This window comes from Mycteria americana, chromosome 6 (assembly GCF_035582795.1).
Source record: "Mycteria americana isolate JAX WOST 10 ecotype Jacksonville Zoo and Gardens chromosome 6, USCA_MyAme_1.0, whole genome shotgun sequence".
NCBI classification, from domain to species: Eukaryota; Metazoa; Chordata; class Aves; order Ciconiiformes; family Ciconiidae; genus Mycteria; species Mycteria americana.
The window spans coordinates 66,543,426-66,567,442 of record NC_134370.1 but is presented as its reverse complement, the minus strand read 5'-3'; the positions used below and the strand labels follow the sequence as shown (position 1 = coordinate 66,567,442).

At 36.8% G+C, this 24,017-nt stretch overlaps 1 long non-coding RNA gene across 2 annotated transcripts in view; it reads left to right on the top strand.

Annotated features, from left to right (window-relative positions):
- Positions 1-24,017, top strand: part of LOC142411802 (uncharacterized) — a 47,721-nt gene that overhangs the window by 471 nt on the left and 23,233 nt on the right. The window contains exons 3-4 of one of the 2 annotated variants that reach the window (XR_012776295.1): positions 1,622-1,653; positions 5,497-5,577. This is a non-coding gene — a long non-coding RNA (uncharacterized LOC142411802). The remainder of the gene's footprint in view (positions 1-1,621; positions 1,654-5,496; positions 5,578-24,017) is intronic. The other variant, XR_012776294.1, reaches the window with a different exon arrangement.

Genomic DNA, 24,017 nt, shown 5'->3' with positions numbered 1-24,017 from the left:
CAATACATAAATCCCATCCTAAGCAAGGGCTTGTTTGTGTTATGTCAGTACTCTAATGACAGCAAATTCCCTCATACTCAGAATATTTAACATTACTGGGTATTAAAAGTTATTCTTTGCTGAAGATTAGCCCTACTGAAGATTAGTTGCCTAAAAAAGGAATCCCAGCTGCAGAAATCCTCTTTCTAGTTCCCACAGTCTAATTAACATAAACTTGTCTTAACAAGATTCACATAGCAGGTCTGCAGGGGAACCAAGAAGCTGAATGTAGAAGATTAATACCTTGCAGAAGGCATTTCTTCTCTCCTATATATTCACAGAACTTTCACTTGAAGCAAAGCAACATGCAGAAAAAGCTTAAGATTTTTTCTTGCAGACTCATTTCTCTCTTTTTCAGTTCTAAATAAAGAATAGCAATCCATAATTGCTCATTTGTCATTTTCCTACACTTGAAAGGTAATAATTGATTTTGACAAGTATATATGCTCAGTCTTACTTGCTACTTGCAGTCTTTTTGGAGTTGTTTTTTCAGAGAAATAGATTGGATTTTGTTGAAATAATTTGAGATGAAATAATTTACCCTTCAAAATTCAACATCCTCCATATTTATCATATCATACTGCACACATCATCTCTTACTGTGGTTGATAGTAGTTGTCTGTTTTTCTCAGCTGGATGTTAAATTCCAGGAAGTGGCCTGCTTGTATACCACCACGGTTTTAAAAATGGCAATTACATCACATTTCTTAATGTCAATTTGGTCCCGTATTATAAATATCTGAGAAATTAGAAGTTAAGCATACTTCAGACCAAAGTAGAAGCTGAATATAAGCACAGTTAGCAACACATTCCTCAGAGGGAATTAAATGATGTGTCAAACCAAATGTTCTCCAGGATATTAAGGCATTGATCAGGACAGAAACTGTGTTCCTGCTGCCTTCCACTAAAGTAGACAGGAAAGATGATGCTTTTTTCTTGGGAGGCCTGCTCTTAAGACAGTCAGGATACTTAATGTGTTTCTTTACACATATGTTGTAATGTTCTTGGTTTTTTGGTTGGGGATTTTTTTGAGACAGTAACAGGGAGGAGATAAGATTACTGCACTCTGATTTTTTTGAGAGCAAACTTTTGTCTGTTTCTTCTTTTCTGCTCACACCAACGAAGGGACTACAGAGATCAGAGCAATGCTAAAATGTTCTGCTCTGTCACAGAAACAAATTCAGCTCTCAGGGTGTGCCTTCAGTGGTTATAAAACATACTATACACATGGATTCAACGTAAACTGCAGTAGCAGTTTAGGATCACTGAAACTATTAAAGATGTTAACAATATAAAGTATGTAAAGTACTGGGGCTGTCAATATTTCAGTGGGGAGTTTTAAAACTGAGGATTTGAAAGAGTATTTTTTAAATCTCTCTCTTGTTTTTTGAGTGAGAGGGTTCCTAGTAGCAGTATTTAAAATGTCTTCTCCCTACTGGTAATAGAGTAATGTATATTACTCCCTCCAGACTCCTTTTCAATTGGCAGAAGAGTCTGTAGAATGAGATGAGCTGTTCTTTGCCAAGACAAACAAACATCCTCACCCACCTCAACTATATTACGTTTTTCTTGCTTGTTCCAGAGCTGTATCAGGTTCATACCAGCTATATAGAGGTAAGTGCCGGTTACCTCATAGCTTTATGATATCCACAAGAATTTCTGACATGATTTGAGTGTTCACACATCACTTTATCTTGTGTCTTTCCTCCTGAAGCAGTCAGTCAGGCTTCTCTCTTTATTGTCTCGCGTAGCCTGCAATCGTCACACTCATTCATTCTCACTCTGATTTTTTTTTTCTTGACCGATGCCGTCACGATCTCCCAGGCTTGTGTCATCAAATTCTGTGCAGTGCTTCTAAAAAGCGCTGCTCTTTCAGATCTGAAAGCTGATCCCTGAAGCTCTGATCCTGCACAGCACAGGTGTACAGTCTTGCCTGTGTAGTCACAAGGCTAAAAATGATGAGCAGAGCAGGGGGCATTGGAATCTGATCTTCTGTTAAGGAGAGTGCTTGCCTCATGGTTGCCAAGTCATTCCCATCTAACAAGTGAGACTAGTGGGATACCCTTTGTTAAGTAGATTTTTGCTGTTTCTTTACCCTCGATTAATTCTTAATTTTGTGCTTGTGAGAGCAAGGAACAGAGGGGCTTGATATTTACATCTTGCTTAGAAGGATGACTGATCCAATCTGTGCCTACATAAAGAAACTAATAAAACTTACTTTGAAGAAGTAGATGTATTTAAGTAGTTTGCAGTTGCTGGTGTCTTGAAGATCCACCTTCATCAGTTGGTTTACTGGAACAAATCCAGTAACTGGAGCAAATGAGCACAGCTCCACCAGTGATCCCTTGTTTGTGCCAGACCTATACAGGCCAGATGACTGTAGTGTGAATAAAAGGAGATGATGATACATTACCAGATTTATTACACAAGGTAACTATTTGAGACTAAAAACTTTGGAAGAGGCAGTTGGAAATATCTTTGTATAATCAAGCTTTATGCAGCCATTTTGTCTTGCCAAATGAAACATGAAGAAATTATTTTTATTGAGGTTTTTGTGACAGGATTCCTAGCTTTCAATTTCACAGAACTAGGAGAGCCAAAATATCTTACTGAGCTTCTGAATTTGAGTTCTGAACACTCTGGGGTTCAGCCTCCCTAATGATCCTGGGTGAGTCTTTTCCACCCAGTACTGTGGATACCACTTATATTGAATCATGTGCATTAAATTAGACTTTGTAAGTTTGGATTATGATAAAAATACTCACTGAGCAATTAAAGGTCAGTTTTTAGCAGCAGGAAACTTTAGTGTGACTGATGCATGACATGAAAAGAGTGTTTCTCCTTTAATGTCAGATAATTAGCAAATATTTTTAACCTTTGCTCTTTATTTTGTTAACTAGCAGTACAAGATGGGCCTTCTTGGACATCACTGTATTCTGAGAATTATAGTGAAGCAAAAATCCATGACTAAACACTAAGCCCATGCAGTTATACCTGGTACAGAGAGGTCCCGTGGGTTGGAGGAATCTTCTAAGCACACAGAATCAACAGATCAATCTAACGATCAACAGATGCAGTTTCAGCTTTCTTTAGGTTCTGCTTGCTGAAGGGTTGGTGTGTACTAGAGTGTTAGCATGTGACATGCACAAGCGTGGAAAGCAGTAACCCAGTGGACTGTCTGGTACATTTGCCAGGTCTCACAGCCAGTGAACCTCTTTTCCATGGTCAGACAGGAGAAGGAGCTGCTTAACACATGCTGGGGATGTTTGAAATGGTCTAGGAAAATGGCAGAGCTCTCCCTTACCTGGTAGGATTCCAGTATGGAGGCTCAAAAGGACGGTTTGTGCTGTCCTTTTGTCTTCTGGTTATCCCTAGAAAATGTATATTGCCTAGAATTTTGAAAGTTCTCATTGCAGTTGAGTACACAATTTCATTTTTCTGCTCGTGCAGACGCTGAGGGTGGCTTTTTCCCTCATCTGTGAGGACTACTGACTTACATTTTTCTTTTAACAAGAGCTGAGGGCCTTGTGTCATCACCAGATTCTGTAAACTGAGACTTTAAGAAGCATACTTTCCTACTTTACTGGAGAGATAATATATGCTATGGTGTGATTGTCACTACTAAGAATTTTTTCAGTTTGCATTCTTTCTTCTAGAATTTCAAATCTATTAATTCTACTTACCCTTGTTTTCACTTTACAATGTCTTACATAATGCTTTTTCAGTATATAGAGCTTTCATATACACAATGGTACAAGATCTCAGTTAGTATAAATATCAAGAATTTAGGATCTATTCTTTTCATAGGAGGGTTTTTTGCATTTCACATACATTCATTGATTTGTGTCTCATATCAGGAAGAAATAAACTCACTAAAATGTGGTTTTTACTGATGGAGAAAGAATCCATTCTCCAGAAAGTCCTGGCTCTTCTTATGAAGTCTTTCCTAACTTCCAGTTAGTAATTTTGGTGTAGTGACAAAGCTGTCTTATTTGAGTGGAATAAAGTTACAGTGACTCATCACAGTACCGCTAACTTGGATTCTATAAACCTTCTACTTAAAACTCTGGCTTCTGCAGCAGTACCAAAAACTGAAAGGCAGATGGAGCTCCTGCATGCCAAGTGCCAACGTACCAGTATTTAACGTCATCCACCTTTGGCTTAAGTCTTTTTATTTTCACGTTGTTACTGTATTTCTTAAACTTTAACTGACTCCTTTTTCAGTGGCACAGTAATGCTAATGAAAAAGCTAACTTGAAAGAAAATTACTTGGACTGCCTTGTATGGTTCAAATCAGCATTGCTCAGAAGCTTTTAAAAGTCTACCACTAATTTGGGCTGAACTCATTTTTTGGGGTGAATTTCCTGGTAATCATTGATTATGATGTGGAATAGATTTCCTAAGAAGTAATGGAAAGTACTAGTAATTTGGACAAACTGCAATTTGAATGGAACAACCCTAACACAGAATAAGCGAGCAGTGGATTTTGGCCCTGATCATGCAGTCTCTGCTCATTCTAAATTCCCACTGATCTAATTAATCTCAATTGGAAAAAGAACAATGCCTCACTGACTGCCCCAGAAACCAAATTCCTCTGTTAATGCACTAAGCAAATATAACAATAGGCAGAATCAACTTTCTGTCTCTGCTCCATTGGGAAATCTCAGTATGGGATCACCACAAAGGTAACGACTCAGCCAGCTCTCCGTGGCTTATTCAGTTGTTAGTCTTTCTTTAATGACTGCTGAAGGTGCACATAGCTGATATGGATATATCTTGTGTAACCTCTTGTTGACAAGATAATCAAGGCTTTCAAATTAATTTCAATTAACCAAGTATTATTTTTCAACTTATCAACATTGCTGTATGTCACAAATGCATTAATGAATAAAATTTTGTTTATCTTTTGGAATTCACTTTATGAAACTCCTTAAACTTGGCTGATTTGGTTCAATTAAAGCCACTTAGAATATTATCCACAGTTTTGCTTCACTTTAAACCAGAAAAGTAGTAAAACTTAAATAGCAAATTTAGGCAGCACATGGATGTTTATTAGTTTCAGGCAGCAAATGGCATGAAGTGTTCTTTGGTCTATTTTTATATGACCTCAATAATATTATTTTTTACTACCGCCCTCTGCTGTCATTGAGGCTGTATGGTGGTCACTTCTCTGTCTTTCTGCCTGGACGAAGATCTGCTTTCTTTTCATCTTCACTGCACTTCCCTTGAGTTCAACCCACAGATTTGCTGAGTTTGCAATAGCTGTCAAAAGATTCCTGAGTGTTTCTAATGATTCATTGAATCTAATCAGAGCAAAAGTTGTTATTCATTCACCTGAAAACAGTGGTTTTAAGCTTATTCTGAAGCTGTTCCTACTTCCAGATACCAAGCTTACTCCAATTCTTTAATCTGATATGACTATTGCTGCCTAATGTAATTTTCTTTCTCCTCTGTTAGCCATTTATTTTTCTGAGGGAGAAGTCCCATGCTCTTCTGTGTGTCAGAGCAAAGTCATATTTTGGAGAGAGACTCCATATGGTCAGTAAAGCTCCATTGTTCCTATAAATTTACTTTAAAACTTTGATAAAATATTAAATCCTTATACTCTTATCCACACATTTCCATAATTTTAATCCATGTAAGCCTGAAATGGAAGTGTGCTGCATTTGTTTTTTAGTTACACATAGTACACATACTTGAAATAACGTATTTCCATATATTTATGAGATGTTTGTATTTCTTGCGGAAAAGTTCCAAGTGAGGTGCCAAATATCTTGGTTGTGTAAGAGTGACCATTTTTGTCATTTTATTCTGCCATTCATATCAGAAGGGTGTTAACTCTGTGGCCTGTTACATTGTGATAGAAATGAGGCAGGTGGTGAGCTATTTTTCATACCAAGTGAATATAAATAGTGAAGGGGGGAAGTGTGGTGTATACACAGCTCTTTGATTTATGCAAACATATTGTGGAACCTGTTAGAGTGAAGTCAGATATAGAAATCTTCTGTTCCTGACACCAGTGGGAGATTTGGTTTTAGAGAGCTTGCAGGGTTTCTCCTTTTCACGTAAACCATCCCTCTGGTTACAGCTGGGTTCTGACCTTTCTTTTTATTGAACACACTAGAAGAGCTTGAATGTATGCCTGGATGTTCCAAGTGTTGGGGAGACACTCAATAGACTGCTTCCTATTAAATTCAGAATTTTTAGTTTTCGAGAGCAAACCAGAAGGGTCAAAGGTATTTGTTTTCTTGTTATGCACGGTGTATCCTCTCAGAAATTTTTTATGTGAATTCCTGAGCACTTTGTTACTGAGAAGTCTAACAGTCAAAATTTGAGCTAAAACGGGTAACAAAAGTCAAGTCATAATTGGGCTTGAGGAGGCTCTTAGGGAGTGATGAATTAACAGTCTTGCAGTTGTGACTGCTTAGCCTATGTACTTCTTTCGAGTCCTTACCTCCTTCCTGGTTTTGTCATATTGGCAATACAACATTGATAAAGACCTTTCCAGATTATAAAGTCATGGCATAGTACTAGCTACCAACTCTCATTTTCCTTGGTGTAAAGAGTGTTTTGGACAATATGGCATTGTGTCTGGCACCAGCTCTGCTCCTAGGGAACTATCCCAGACCATATGTCTGTAACAGGTTAACATATTCTGTCTGACAAAAGGAGCTAATTTAGCCTCCATTCAAAATCAGGAATGGAGACTCAGAGTAACTTCAACTGACTGTAAGTAGACCCTCACACTGAAACTATTTTTCATTTTTTACCAATGGCGTAGGAAAGAGAGTCATGTGACTTTTACTCTCTTCCGGGGGTTAATACCCCATAATTCTGGGACACTGAAGTAATTAGGTCTATTAAACCCTTTTAGTGACCTAGTGCTTTTAGCATTGAAGTCATGCTCAATGAGTTCAAGTTTCTTAAATACATATTGATATGCTTAGAACAGCTATCCTCTAGTGAGCGATTGCACCTTTATAAAGGTAATCCATAGATTAGAGATAGCCCTACCAATACAGATTACCGAAGAAGCACAGCTGCAACTTTATTATAAACCTTAAATTAATATTTGTTTATTTTCTAAAATAGAAGCCAGCCAGACAACCACATACAAAACACTTACAAAATTTGGCTGCTGGAGAATACATCCCTGTCAGTGTACCAATGCTGCAGTCCTGCTGTGCAACAGAAAAGGAATTTTCATAGATGGACTTTTGTTTCTGTCGCATTTTACTCTGTCTTGAATTGGTAGATCACTAAGCCAGAGTCTCCTCAGTGAATTACTGAGGATCTCTTGGAACAATAAGAAAGAAAACTAATTTAAAACATGCTTTGACCCACCTATTTGTTATTTTGCTGCAAGGGTATAATGTTTCTAATTTAATCAGGGCTACAATCTGTAATTCAAAATCAAAAGCAATTTTTCCTTTAATTTCATTGGAGAAAAAAAAACTAAAGAAGGGTCTGACATTGCCAATGCATTTATGAATATAAATATTTTAGAGCATATACTGGTTCTGTATATGTTTCTATTATCATTATCAAATGTGTGGTAAAAATCTCTAAAAGACTTTTAGACCTTGCATTAATCAAATAATGTTTTTTGTACTCAGTACCTTAAACACACAAGTATTCAATAATTTTGTTGTACGTGAGCAGGACTATGCCCTACATTAAAGACTGATCTTGTAAATGTTTCGAACAATTGAGATGTAAATAGAGACATAATTCAGACTGAATTCTAACTTGAGGAATTTGGTATTGGTAGACAAAGGAAAGACAGCTTTATGTGGCAGATATGCACCACAGCAGGGACTCTTTCCACCCAAAACTTGGCACAACACATAAAAATGCTTCCATTAATCTCTCCATAGAAAGTGCAATAAAAGACATCTGCATCTTGGAATCTGTTTATGTATTGGTCACTTTCTTATAGTTCCTTAGACTGATCAGATACCAGTGAACCTTGAAACTGCTACAGGTTCATTCATTACTTCAGGACTGTTGAAGATTGGTTCATTTCATGTTTCCCCCTCTAGTGTTCTTTTGGGATACAAAACTTCCAAGATGATGTCATTACTTTTTTTTTTTCTTTTTAACTTTTTAAGCACTGTTACTGCTATATGACTTTAACATTCTACCCAACAAACAAGGGGACTATTCATTTAATTATTTACTCTTTTGGCAGGTTCCAATTACTTTATGGAAACAAGAATAGAAAATGATTTTTTTTTTTTTTTTCTTTTCCTGTGTAAAGAACAGCTGACCAAGATGTGCAGGCTAACATAATCTATGAAAAGAAAGCAAAAATCAGGAAAAGCAGAAGTATGTAGTTAAAGAAACATGGGCTTGCTCTAGATTTACCAGTTCTCTTACTGCTCTCTTATAGTTCCTGAACACTTTGATCAGGCTGCTAATAGCCATCTGACAGGAATTCTGTTTCTAAGCTACAGACACAGGACTTCACAGAGAAGTAGTTCATTAAAACAGACAATCTCCACACCTCTGCTTATATTTTAGAGAGAATTTATAAGTAAGGGGAATTAGGGTAGTGAGAAACCTGATCTAACACTGAAGTTAGTTCTGCTCTGAGCAGGGGGGATGGGCCAGTTGGCCTCCTGAGTTCCCTTGTGGGGATAGTGCTTTTGCTGCTATTATAACTAATGTAGTCATTGCTATAGCATTAATCAATCCTTGTTATAGATGGGACAAAACAGCTTTGCACTGAGTAGATGTGGCATTTAAAAAAGCTTTTCAGGCTTTCCCTCTCTGGTCTTTCAGCCTGGGCGAGGTCCTTTCCTTGGTTGAAACATCAAATGGTACCCCTGGCAAAACATTTTCTTCCAGTCACATGATTGTGTGGGTCTATGGGTAGACATCCTTAGCACACTGCTATCAGAAAAAAAAAAAAAGTAGTTAATATTTTACATTGAATTTTATTTAGATTTTGAACAACATTGTACATCTAAGACTAAAGGAGAAATTTATACCAGAACTGTTTTGTGTGTTTTATATTTTTGAAAAATGGGCATTCTTTCTGTGTGTCCTGTCCTTAGAGATGACTAATAAGTAATGTCACTCCTGACCTGCCTAGATTTTACTCTGGAATAAAACGGACAGATGTTTTAACATGTACCTCTTTAACAATGTACAGTAAAATACAGCAAGGATAGAAGATCTAGAAAATGAAGAATAATAACATAGCCTCATACTGAATGTAGCCATAACTGGGATTAGAAATCAGATAGAGTGCAAGTAACATTTTCCCCCATGTCATAATTTTGGCCTGAGTAACTAACTACTAGTGCCATTGTTCTTGTGAAAGATCTGTCTGTTGGGGTGTTACAGTGACTAAGGTAGTAATTGTCACTATTCCACATGCTAAAGATAGCAACTCAGGTAGTATATTGGTGATACCTAGTTCAGTATCAGCTCAGGGAGACAGTGCTACCTATTTCATGTAGGCAGTTTGTTTGCTTCATCTTTTCCTGGGTGGACAGTTTAGTGTGAGTGAGAGCAATTCTAGGTGATCTCCTGCCTCTCTCTCCAGAAGTGTGCTACCACTAGCAATTTAAAGTGACTGCCTTTGGCTGGTGGAGCCTTCTTAGATAAAGCTCAGTACCTTTTTAAAATCAGATTGCTAATGCATTGCTTATGCTAACAGAAGTGCAAAGAATGCATGTAGCTTAGACGAAACCTGTTTTGTTTTGGATTTTGTTGTTGTTTTATCCTCTATTCATTATATCCAAAGAGCTATGATTTTTTTTTTCCATTTGAAATAATTTCCTTATTCTAGCTTGAGATAGTCAGCCTGATGAGGAATAAATCAGTCTGGATTTGGAAAACAGGTGGATAAATGCACCATGGTTTGGCCTCTACTTTATGTTTTAAAAAGTCAGTGTAAATAGTCTTAATGTACCCTTCAATAAGTGGAGAAGGAGAGGAAACTGGTAACGTGTTGTGAGATTATGAAATGGAGAAGCACACTTTCATGGAAGATTTATGTGGTACAGTATGCCAGCATTTAACAGCATATGTCAAGTTTGTATGGGTTGATGACAGGGTAAGTTTTATTTTGCTGAAGAGGGGGCTCGGTCTCAATGACTTGGCTATCCCTGATGCAGAGAAAACTGTGTCAGTTAAGGAAATAATTTTTTCTTACTTCCATTTGCAGGTGTTCCTTCCCTGACCTCTTCACCACACTTACAAGATTTTCAAAGCAATACAGGGTGAATAGCAAATCCCTTGTCTTTGAAAAATATCCAGTCCTTTTCCTTCAGTTCCTTAGGGGAAGGACTGTACCAAAACAACATGAAACAACTACTAAAGATACTTTTCCTTGCTAAAAGATGAAGTCAAGGATCAATGCACAACAGTAATACTGAAAGATAAGTGCAAAAAGGGAAAGGAGCAAAGTTAAGTACATAAAAGCATCACAACATAAGTGCTTAGATGAGTCTCAGTGTTCTGACCTCTACTACTGTCATAAAGTGTTTCAGTTTGTTCAATACCTGAGTCCAAAAACCACAGAAGGTGTGTAAAGGGGAATTTCCTTGTTCAGTAAGGATGGAAGTTACGCCATGATAGACAGTGCTATTCAGACAGAAGCACCATCTTTCAGAGAACTAGCAATGAGCACTTGTGGTAAGGCTTTCTTTTAACTTTAAAAGAAAGGCTCCATGTTAAGATACATAGGTACAGTCCTTCCCCTTCTGCAAGGAGATAGTTTTATTTTTCAGTCTTTGTTGTAAATTCTTGAGCGCTGTTGAACTGTTTAGTTTCAATATTGGAAGAAGAGTATTTTTGCACAGTTTGTATACTAGTTTAAAACTACTTTTGAATCTGGCAGATGTAGAAGGTGTTCTGGGCCTGACTGAGATAGGGTTATTTTTCTTCACAGCAGCTCAAAATATGCTGTGTTTTAGAATTGTGACCAAGGCAATGCTGATTAACACACTAATGTTTTAGCTATTGCTGAACAGTGTTTGCATAGCATCAAGGCCTCTCTTGTTTCTCACTCTGCCCCCCTAGTTGTTACTTCCACCAGAGTAAGCAAATGACACTTGCCTTGGCAGGTTCAGGGCAGTGTGATACTGCAGCCACTGTCCTTCATACCAGCAAGGCTTTACTCACTTGGCTTGCTTGATTATGGTGTGTTTCACATTCATTAATAACTTGTGTGATGGCTTTCTCTCCTTTTCCACTTCTCCTTCATCTATTCAACAATTTTTATCTCGACCCCCAAGTTTTCTTGCTCTTACTCTTCCTTTCCCCTTCCCCCATCCCACTGGGAATGAGGGCTCTGTGGTGCTTAGCTGCCTACCAGGGTTAAACCACAACAGAAGGTCTGTAATAGGTTAAAAATTACCACTGCCATTCATGTTGCTGATTTAAGTTTTTCAAAATACTGCTGAGTTTGGTTTCTTGTTGTTGTAATAGATACACTTTCCCATGAAGAACAGTAACTCAGGTACGTAAGTAAGAAGGAATTTGCTATTTTTCCCCTCTGTTAAACATTTCTGTGACTGTTACAAAGGAGGTGAGCTCATTTAGGTCTCATAAATGACATGGCTATTTAGTTAATTCAGCAAGTTGATAAGAAGCTGCTCTGTAGACTAAGGCCCTTCAGAACGGAAGCTGATTCATATGACTAACAAATGTATTTAGTAGCTAAATGTCTGATACAAAGTCAGCTGAGGCAGTAAGATAAACAATGTTAGTATACACAGAGCATTGCACTTATAAAATTTGATCCCCTCAGAAAAGGTATTCTTACTACTGACATTTTTTCTTATCCCATAGAAGACAATCATATTTGTGTCATTAAGTAAAATATTTGGACTTTTTGAATTTATTTCATTTTGCATGGTACTTTTGATAGAATACTGTTTTTTGTCAGGGCTTCTTGGCAGTTTTCTGTGCTCTGTATTACTCTGTGCTCTCCCTCTGTCTAATCCATGGCTTTTATGAGCAGTATCTAAGTTACCAGATGGAGCTATAGAGAGACTTGAAGTAACATGAACAGCTACTTTGTAACAGATTATAAAATAATGATAAGGCTTTGCTTTGTGTAACAGCAAACTAACCATAAGTTTGAGTAAATTGCTGGACAACTTTGCTGCAACTGAAAAACACTGATCTCAGGAGCAGCACCATCAATTTTTCCCATCTTAACTAATGTCTGTGTAGGATTCTTCAACAACTAGCGTGTTGTCCTATTTGAGTTTTTAAATTTTCTTGGGATTTTTCAGTTTTATCTTTCCATCTTAAATTCTGCCGGTGGCACAGAACTCAGCAATATGCAAATATTGCAAGGAGAGTATTGCCACACTTCTCAAAAGCTAGTAGTATTTCTCTATGCTTTTATTTATACAAAGCTAGAATGGGGGAGGATCTTTTTGCAAAAAAAGACATTACTCAGTAAAACTGAAATTCAGCTCAATGCAGAGAACTCTGCAATTTGCTTCATAATACTGCATTCCATATTGTAGCTCTAAGTGCAATAATATGAAACGTCCAGGGGGTTGTACAGACTCTAACCTCTGGAAGTTCAATAAGAGCAAATTCCAGTGAATGTTAGTGCAAGGAAGAAACTATGCTTATTTACTAGGAATTGGTATCAAGGAGGAACCAAGGTAAAATAGAGATCTTGCAGAACTGAGTAAATTATTTTAAAATATTTCTAATATATTTGCTGCAGACAGGGTCACTCAAAGATAAAGATAGGCCCATATCATTTAACCTTCCTACATGCACTAGCTATCCAGTTCAAGCAGATCAGTTAAATGCAATGTGTGGGGAGAAGATAATATTTCCACAGAAAGATTTATGCTCAGTATTTCATTAGTTTATAAAAGTGCTGCTAGCAAAGTAGTTTCATGCATATTTTAAAAGGCTATTTCAAGTGACCAGAGACAGGAAGGCCATGAAAGATTTGTGGATGGCAAGTTTATAAAAGGAAAATAAATGGAAGAGAAATAAAACCCCTTTCCAGCAGTATTTGACTTTCCCAACCCATGTGATGGACATAAGCAAACTTCTAGCATTTTGTTCATGACACTTAGCTGTGTTCCCCACGGTTTTCAGATCCCTTGAACTTTCCTTCTTTCCCATCCCTCAATGAAGAGATAAGTAATCTTCAAAAGGCTTAGATATTAAGTCCAGTGAAATTACAGAAGTAGAAATATGCACTAATCAGAAAAGGAAACTTACTATCCTATCTAAGTTTACATTAATCTTACCAGTATTTTAGCCAATAAACCATTTTATTTCCCATGGGTATTTGCCTTTTTATTTTCACTTAGCAGTTACATTATTAGGAGTTTTGCTTTCTTGCTTCAAGAACTTAGGAAGAAACCATGGCAACATCTTCTAAGCAAAAAATTCTCAATTTTTGCTGAGCATTGCAGCAGAGAAAAGACCTTTCATTATGTCAGGATACTATGGGCTTGGTTCAACCCCAAGCTCATGGTGAATGGAACAGCAATATCTTTGTCCTCATTTTTCATACCTAATCTTCTATTGCAGACTAGAGGTTTCCTGTAGGGTTTTATTGTTTGGGGTTTTTTTTTTTGTTTGGTTTGTTTTGTTTTTTTTTTAACTGGGGCTGTCCCCTCATCAGGTGAAGGTGTCCCCTCATCACCCCTTCCAATTCTGTTCCTTTCAAGCAAATTTGCAGTTCTGGGCAGATCTACCATTGGTTCTATCTGCATTATACTCAGAAGAGGGCTCTTGCTGATGGCTCTGTATAGGTCTAGCCATTGGCATCCACACAACCCTTAGGTATAAGGCTTAGGTACAAGTCCTCCTCCATGTCTAACCCTCCCTGGAGAGGCAGGAAGGAACGCATATGTAGCCAGTGTGGTGACCAAAGTTTGTGCTCCAGGCTAACATATCAATATAGATAAACCCTGGGTTAGAACTGTATCACTGCTGGGACTCTACAGCTGCAGTGAATCTCCGGTGAGGGGACAGTGATAAACACTTTAAAATGGCATACAATCCAAAGGCAAATTCACCAGTGCAACTGATGAGGTTAGCAATATCAGATGACTGCAATACCATTTAAATTCTAGCTACAGATTACTAGTGAGCTCTTTTCCCAGCAAACTGCAACTCTACATTTAAATTGTCCACTTGAGATTTTTAAGTGCTTTAATTTCCTGGAGCTATTTACAAATCTTAGAGACCACAGAGAGAACTTCCTTAAAAGGGGAAGAAAAGCCACTGCGCTTATTGCAGCCAGAGAAGTTTCTACAGTCAGATCGTCCTTCTATTGTTAGGTTGATTGAAGAAAAAGAGTGAAAAAATTAAAAGTATTTTGGACTATGTCCTGAAGCACAGAAGTCCTGTGAACAATCAACCGAGAGGTGAGAACTTTCTGCAAAGACTTTTATTGTCAATTCCAAAAGTCAGTTGTAGATGACATTAAAAGGAATGTCCTGACTTTCTTATTTAACATTGCTGATGAGAAGGGATCACACAGGCAAACCAGCTCTGAGAACATTCAGGGCTTCTGAAATTGTAATTGAATTGCACTGAAAGCAAACTGATAGTGCACATTTAGGTAGAATATGTTGGCAACTTCACCCATCCTAAATTTCATTTCATTTCAAAAGAAGTTTTAATGTTTATATATGCTTGTAGTGGCTGTCTGATCTGCGTGCAAGAAGGGCACAGATGTCCATTCTGAGGTCACTTATCAAGGTTCTTATGTTATCACTATGACTATTTTTGTTAGACTTCCTAATACTCCTAAGACATACAGACCACAAATAATCGTCTTCCCTAAGCCTTTAGAATATAAGTACATTTTCTCCCAGTTCCAAGCTTTACAGGCTGTATTGGATAACTGCTCATATTGGTTTAGATGACTGCAGAAACAGCTGTATCAGACAAATTTTGGTCTTTTTTTCATTACAAATCTTCTGGATGCACAATCGATTTGGAGAGGGGAACTCAACGGATTACAATCTTGTAGTTATTTTCTACTATGATGGCCTGCAAAATGATGATAACCTGAGCTAGCCTTACCAGGGTGGCCAGTGTCAGCTGGTGTCAGCCTTTTATAATAACACTTCTCCCCAGCACTGAAAGCATTCAAGACATTTGCCTTTTGTTTATAGGTCTTTCCATAAATTATATTAATCTGAAGTAGCTTGTGTGGCAAAGAGTACTTCAGTGTAAACCTTCAAAGGGTGATACCAGAAACAGAGCTGCACACAGGCAGCCTTGTTTGGAATTGTTTCCCTCTTTGCTTTTCAATGCTTGAGCCCCTTCCAGACCGTGTTCTTTAAAGAGCATTTGAATACAGAGTCTGCACAACACAGCAGGCACCAGGCAGAGAGACATTTCTTTAACTCTGCTGGTCTTCCCCAGGTTGCAATTTTCACAGTTCAGTACAAGGCTAATTGTACTGAACTTCAATAGCATATTTGGGCCATGTTCACAGTTATTTGGAATCAGTTCTGTTTGCTGTAAACTTCCCAATTTTTCCCCAATATTTCATGCTTATTTATGTCATCCCTTATGCTATGCAAAACACATTAGTACTTTCCTTACAATTTATTATATAAATTATGGTTTTACAGTTTTATGGCACCTTTGATATGACAATCTAAAAACATTTCATAAACATTACTATGCCTCATTAAGCCTGTTGGGTTTTTTTAAAACTCATTTGAGAGATGATTAAGCTGGGATTCAGAATACTCATATCATTTTGCTAAAAATGCTCATAATAAGTAAGCGAGGATTTGGGAATAGAACCCAAATTCTTGTTCACATTTCTGTCTGGAAATATCATTGTGGAAATATCATTCTGAAGCAATGATCAGAGGTTTAACATGGATCATGTTCAATGCCATTGGTTTTCAACATTTAATCTCTACCATCAAAAGTCAAGCATGAAAAACAAATTCTTTTTCATGAGAGAACCAGCTATAATGAATTACTTGCTTGTCACTCAATAAAATACAGATATATTTAAATCAACACGAGTATAGTGTTTTCATAGGAAGTGCTTATATGATCAGTCAAGAACGGCTCTGTGGTTTTGACACTATGGCAGCTTCACTTTCAGTGCATGTATCTTGCATGTTCACTTAATAAAATATTGTCCCAGTCTTCAAGTCCTATATTTGCATTCACAATTCAATTATACACGACCATTTTATTGAAAAAAATAGATGTAGAAGTACATTTTTTGCATTACTGAAGAGCTAATAATGTCATTTTAGCACAGACCCACTGTCTATCACTAGGATTTTAGTTCAGAGATGTTCAATGTCCAAATCAGTCAAACTGAATTTAATTTAGACATCTAACTCCCTCAGGCCTGGTTAGAAAAATGTCAGCCTAAAATAGCATGTGCTTGAGTACAACGAACTAGAAAGGCACTTCTGATGTATGTATTTGTATGTACAACCAAACGTCACAAACAGAGTATAACAGAATAGCAACTAATCCCTTCTTCACAGAGCTGAATTGCCATTCACAGAATTAAGATAACTATAAGGAGTTGCAGGAATAATACTTACTTCCACTTGCATAGTGCCTGAATAAAATAAGAGAAAGAGCTCCTTAACCTCACCAGGTAGTGACTAGTGATCATAGGAAAGATTAAAATAGCTACCACTGAGGCACCAGTTACAGACTGGCCCAAATGCCAAGGGTTTAGAAGTGAGCTAATGCTCTAAACAAGACTATATGGATTGGGTAACTTAGTCAAGAACACAATTTAATGCTACTCAGTAACAGGAATGCAAAAAGCAGTAACAATCCAATTATTTGCTTTTGAACAGGACCAAGTTATATGTTTCTTAGCTTCATTTTCAGTTAGAAAAATAGGATGTCAGATGTACATGCACAAATAATTTAGTTTTGTTTGTAATTCAGCAAATGAAGTGCAGAAGTTACACATACCTCTTTCAAAGTGTACAAGATCAGTCATTACCTATCTGCTGCCTTAAACCTTCCCTGGAAGCAAGTGAAAAGCTTGTCTGAAGTGTGCTGAAAGGTAAATAAAGCATTTAACATACCAGAGAAAACATAACATAGCCACAATTTTGAGGGCACAGGGACAGCACAGCAGAAAAGAAAAATCCTGAAGCATGTTCTTTAATGGGGCAATTGTTGAGCAAAACCCCGAAGAACTTATATGGGAAATTTCTCTGATTCTTTCACTTAGCAGCAAGAAATCAATAACTCTGGTTTTTCATCCTGAGCTCATTTTAAAGAAGCGTGACAAAAAGATTCTAGTAGAAATAAAGAATTCTGCATTATCACCTCAAACTAATGAAATCATTCAATATTCAGAAATTCTTAAACAATTCTTAACTTTTTCCTCTTACTGTTTATTTATAGATTTATTATTAAAAGCTAACCTGTGGACTTTCTTTTTTTCCATTGAAATAGGTAATTTATACCATTTATACTGAAGAATGGCACATTGTTTTATTTTTCACTGTTATAAAGAGCTACAGTATGTTTCAGTCAGATTCCTAGTAAAGCTGGTTGTAAACAACACTTGAATGAGCAATTCAAGTATAAATTTACAATTAAATTAAAATTCAAACAATTCAAAATAAAATTAGAAACTAGATTATTGGAATTAGATTTTTTTTTACAACTTTGTTGAAAAATGTATTTGGCAAAAACCTCTTTTAGCATTAAAGATGTATTCTGTGATATCTTAGATAATTACTAATGGATGCATTTTTATAGAATTCAAGAAACTGCATTTAGCTCTTGTTTATGCAGCTGGAAGATACTTTCAGAATTCTTTCAAGGAAGCTGAAAGTAATATGGAAAATAATGCTTTAAAACTGAGGATTGTTCCTGTCTGTTTCTTACAGCCTCAAAACAAAAACCGCAAAGATCGTTACAACAGTATGCCTGTCTTTGCTTGCTAGCATAGTTCACCAGTAGCAGTGAGTATCTATATAGTATTTTTTTTTGCTATAGTCTTTCCACAGAATACTAATTTTCTACTCAGCTTACCATGAATAGCAATAAAGAAAGAAAAGACAAAGAGAAACATAGGTAATAATTTGGTCTTCTTCCTCCCACCGAATTAGTTAAACCGCATAGCTAGTACTGACATCAGGTTATGATTGTTAAGAATTTTATTTGCAGTGCCTCAATACTAGTTTGCTCCTACATTGGTGCTATTAGCAATCTCCTGTGCTGATGAAAGTAGAAGGCAATGGGTTACTTCAGGCTTACTGTGCTATTGCCAGGAACAAGAGGAGGCTCTTGAATATATTGTGCAGATTTTCAGTGTGCTGGGAGAGCACTTCCACAGTGAAAAATTTTCACAATTACATTTGCTTTGTTAGCCACAATTTGCTTCTTTTATTGTTACTAATAGAGACCTTAGTTGCATTTTTCCACATTCTGTATTTCGCAAATATTAGCACAGGGAATCAACAGGCTTTACAGACAAAAACTCTGACAAACAAAAACTCTGACAAATACATTTGGATTACATTTAAGGATAATAATTACAGTACCAAACTAAAACTCATGGAAGACAATGGCAGCTCTCCACTGCCATATTCAGAAGGCTTTGGATGAGGCAGTTTGCAAAAACAAGATGGCAGAAACACAGGAAAATATTACGTATCTTAGTTAAATCCCAGAAAGTAAACTTTTGGTTGTTACTTTTTTTAATGGCTCCCCTGTATTAAAATAAAGAAATTCAGGTGGCAACACTGATGTTATCTTGCACATACAGTTTAGGTACTCATGTCCTGTCTTAACTAAGAGCATTTTAAGATTAGGCCACATACAGAGAAGATTTGGGTTTTGTAATAAGTAGGATTTATTTTCATGTTCTTTCATAACAAAAATTGAAGTTAATTAGCTCATGTAAGAGTTGATATTTTTTTCCTCTCTTCTCTGACCACAAGTTCTTAAATGTTTTGGTCACTGTTTCTCTCACAAAAAGCATCTGTGCTGCTGAAAGAAGGGCCAGGAATTAGAATGGCTACATACAGGGATCTTAGCCCAGAAGTAAGCAAGACAGAGGGGCGCCTAGAAGTGACAGAATGGGTAAAAGGGCATACAAATACAGCACACATGAAACCTAAGCAGGTACAACCATTAGCTTAAGAGTTGGCAATGTTATAAAGATGCCTTTCAGATAGGCAATTTATACCCTGGCAGAGCTTATTCTGGCTGACTCTTTGTAACGAACCAGGGTTCTTCATCTCAGTAACAGGAACTTGGCTCATCCAAATCATCCACAGAACTAGGGAAGTACGAAAGCAAGCAGTGAAGATAAATCCCGTATTTGTAGTTGCTGCTGAGTGATTCTGCTGGAGAATCTGACACTGGCATCTGCAGTCCATAACTCATGGAAAAAGTTACGCTTTTCAGCTCTGCCATCTAATGTTAACCTGTACCTAACTTATTTCTTATTTGTCAGCACTTCTGAAAACTTTGCAGTGGTAGGAAGCAGGTACTCTTCTCCATAAGGGACACTGGACTTTATCATGAACTCTGCTAACTTCCCTACTTTCCCCTGCTGTGAATAATGGCATTGTGGCAACAAGCAGGCATCGGTTAGAACATCAGCATACAGGACTAAGAGACACCAGGTTCCTGCTGGAGCAGCATAGAAGGCTGTTCACGTGCTCGGATCCAGAACTCATAGCCAGCTATATGGTTTAAATAGAAATTTAACCATTACCTGTTTCAGTCTAAGCTGACACTCATGTCTGTGAACTGCAGATGCTAAAGAACTTGTACATATCCCCTTCTGTTGTCCTTGATACAGTGTTAGCTAATTGTTGGCAGATAACTGAGGGCAATAATCTCCTCAAGTGACAGAGCCCATCTGCCAGAGCCCTCCTACACCCCTGGGAATTTGGCTGGTGGTTCACAGGCACTGATAATGGGAGGTTCCTCCTCTCTGCTGTTGCTGGCAGGAAGTGTTTTATTTATGATATCACAAAATATTTGCTCTGCTTCAAGACAAAAGAAGAGGGGTTGTCACTGCTTGCTTTCCAAAAATAATCTTTTCAATCTTATTCCTCTTGAAAACAAGTCCTAAAAGGGAGTCGCCAGGTTACATTGCTACGGGTTTGATCATCTCTTGCATGAAGTTAATGACCAGCTTAGTATTTACTTTAATGATGTGGGATCAGGGCCCAACCATCAGCCATTCTTTGCAAATTGTACCATATTCAAATAATTGCTAAGAAATATGCTTTTTCTTCTCCCCCCATCTCCCCCAAGCTGAAAGGTATTTGTGCCGGGGTAAGAGAGGGGTCAGTAAGCCATCAATACATTGAATGGCCTGCCAGCGACTGGTTTACATGAAACAATTTTACTTCAAATTAGCAACTCAGTGGAGTGATTTTAATAATGAGCATGTCCTTTGTAAGTTTCCAGAAAAGGGAAAATTAATACATTTATTACAGAACACTATGTTTACAGAACACTATGTTTTACCTTATGTTCTGACACAGAATTATATCCACTTAGGAATGCTAGCAAAACAAGTTTTACTTATCTTTTTGCTTTTCCCTAGTGTTAATGTACAGTTAAAGTGAATTCCCATGCTTAAAATGAGGTTAATCTATTTTCAACTACAAGTAAGCAAAACCGTATTTGGCATCACATAAAATAAACAGTACATCCCCAATTTAGCTTTTATAACACCAGTTTAACCCACTGCTATGTTATTTACTCTTAATTGAACCATGGTGCAAGATAAGATGTACAGTTAGTTATTAAAGAAAAATTATGCTGTGTTACATTTCCCTTTAAGGAATTAATATAATGATTTATATATTTTTTTTATTGTTGTCGTTTAAAAAAAAGCAAGAAATTAGCCTGCTAGTCCTCCCCTCTTTGGTAAGTTCAGTATTCAAAGTAACAGTCACTTGTTACAAACATTTCCTAGGAAAAAGAAAGTAGCTTGTTTGATTTTATGAAATGCAATCTTTTACCTTATTTCAAAAGCATCATAGCAGTCTAAGAGATATTATAGCTCACTTCATTTTTTTTAAAAAGAATACAGAACCATTTTTTTTTCCCACACTACATTGCTCAGAACCTGATCTTTTCCTTCTGCAGGAAAATTCTACTATTCTACACAGTAATGTGCTGTTACTGGTCTAATTGGAAGAAATTTAATAAACTTGACTAGAGAAAGATTTTTTAGAGAAAGATTTTTCAATGATAATTGTGCAAACTGTTCCTTTGTAATAACTAATCTGATGCCGAGTAGCAACATCTCACAAAAAGACAAAACTTGCAAAGCTGAATCCAAGCCACAAAAGTTGCCTGATTCAGGATTCAAAAAGCGAGGCCAGTAGTCTCTTAGCATAGGCTGTTTTTGTGGACTATTTTAACTGTCCATTCTGCATTATAACAGCAGCTGCAGGGGTAGTTTCCAGCATAGCTGTTTGGAAACCATTTCAATAGAAGTTTTTCCAGATGTAGGTTTGAGTGTGCCAAATGGTCTGGCTCTTCAGTATAAAAAGCAAATTGGAAGTTGAGACTATGGTGCTTTAGCAGTAAGCAGCTTTAATCAATGCTCAGCTCAAAGAACCTGCCTGCTCTGAAAAATTGTAATGGTTCCACAGGGCTTAATTTGGAGAGTGATACAAAAATGTGTCAAAGCCTTCTTTCCCCCTCCCAGTAATACAAATTGTCTAATAATCTATATAAAGTTAGAAGGATTTCTATTGAGGCTTCAGAAAATTGATTTTATACCCGTAATACATAGAAAATACCCACTAATACTGTATGTTATATATAATTACTCTCTCACACAAGGAGAGGACAGATTACCAGCTATCCAACCAATCAAATTATTTACCATGCAATGAGATGGGATCTTATGGAATAAATAAATTCTGCAAAGGTACAACTTGCCTATCAGAAAAGCATCTTCATAATGTTGCTAGTTCTTAAGTTATAGGAATTCTAAACTTTAACTCTTCAAAATATATAAGCCTTCAGCCAAGCTCTCACCAAAAGCCCTTGCTGAACAGAACCTGGTCTGCACTATCAATGATAGTTAAGTAACAACCAGTATTTATATAAATGTTCACTACCGTATAGTCAAAGCCATCAACAATAAATATACTTTACTTCCCAGTAATGTGATAGCAAATACAAAGTTACTTAATCACACTCCTGCCTTAACGCACAGCTCCAGAGGCAATGTTTTTATGAAAGCTGAGAGGTTTAATGAAATTAACTGTATCCTTATTTAGTTTGACTGTCACAGGGCTAGCTCTATTACTCAGAGTAACAGTATTTTTCAATACATCTGTATATACTAGTGGAAATAGATGTATTTGAATTTTCTCTTTATCAGTTTACTCCAGTGAGAGTCTAAGAAATGTATATAATTGAATTATATGTTGTACTGCCTTCACTTACAAATCTCATTTGGCACCCACAATAAAAAAAGGATTGATAGCAATTCAAGAAACTGCTGACATATTCAGAGTGAGTTTTTAATTAGATCTCTTCTTGGCTGAGCATCTTTTTGCATCTGGTTAGAATCTATGTTCCTTTGCACTTCTCAGAGATACTTAGGCACAAGAGTCACACAAATGCCTGATGGAAAAGACAGATGAGTCAAACTGTTGGAAAAGTTCCCAGGGCAGCAGTTCAGATTGCTAACTCTTCAGACTTTTTCCTCCACTAAATGTCAGATGTGTCACCAATTTAACAGCCATTGCCTGAAGAGATTTGATTATGTGCCACCATCACCCCTCTTGATTAATCAAAGCAGCAAGTGAAAAATAAGAAGAGAATATGTTCACCTTCAATTTTATTCCTAACTCATAGAAAGAAAATCAGTAATTCTCTTGGTTAACTCCTCTGCTTAAGTGATAACAGCAAATAGTGACAGAGGTGGTCATACAGCATCTCATTGTTTTCACGGGATGATGCAATGACATTAAGTGAAAGTAAAGCCAAAATTATGAGAAAAATCAACAAACCAAAAGCAGCAGTTTCCAATTACGAAGAGAATTCGCCTTTTTATAGAGTTGTATGAAATAGGTGGGTATCTTGCAGGCATATGCTCTCTGCAACACAAAATTAAAATGGCAAACAATGTTGACCTGATAATAAACTATAACCTGTATCTTCCTGCCTGTTTTTCAGGGCCACAAAAAAGCTGACAAAACAAAGACCAAATAAGATAGACCAACACACTGAAACATCAACCCACCATGAGTCTCCTTCTGACTATTGTCCCAAAGCACATTACCATCAGGAAACAAGGCCAGTATGACAGGCTTCTCATTCTTAACAAAGATGAATCAATTTCTTCCATTTCTCCTATCCATCATGAAGACCCAGTGTCCCTTCTTTGCATGAAATAATGAAAAAAAAAAATTCCCTTGAAGATAGTGTGGTTACATAGATGAGTACAGGAATAAAATTAATACAGGTGAGCATATTTCTTACACTGTCTTTTCAGAATATTAGTCACTGTCTTATTTCCTTTAGTAAAAAAAGAAAACTCACTGAAATTCAGTACAAAAGAAATAAAATAAAGATGAAATTCAGGCAGCCATATCTGCTTGTGGATTACAAATCAACTTACTAACTTCTTCTGTACATCTAGATTTTAGTTTTCTAGTCTATTCAAGGTAATTTTTTTACTGTAGACTGAATCATAAAGTAAAAGGAAAATAGAAATTTTAGCTTCTCAGAGGCATTTTGATTCAAGTGTATTGCTTTTCCTATCAGGTCTATAAAACCTGAAGCAAATTCTACCTAGTATTAGGGTTCAGCATCTCTTATCTTTCTCAACTGAAAAAAGGGTCTGTAGTTGAACAAAGTAGGTTTGATTCCAGCTGTAAATTCCTGCCACACCAACTTCACACTGTGATTTGGAAATGAAAACCAAAACCAATACTAGTGGTTTGTGATAACCCAATAGCTGGAGATAACATCTTTCAAAAAACAGAGTTTTTCCTAGCTAAAGAAAAACTTTT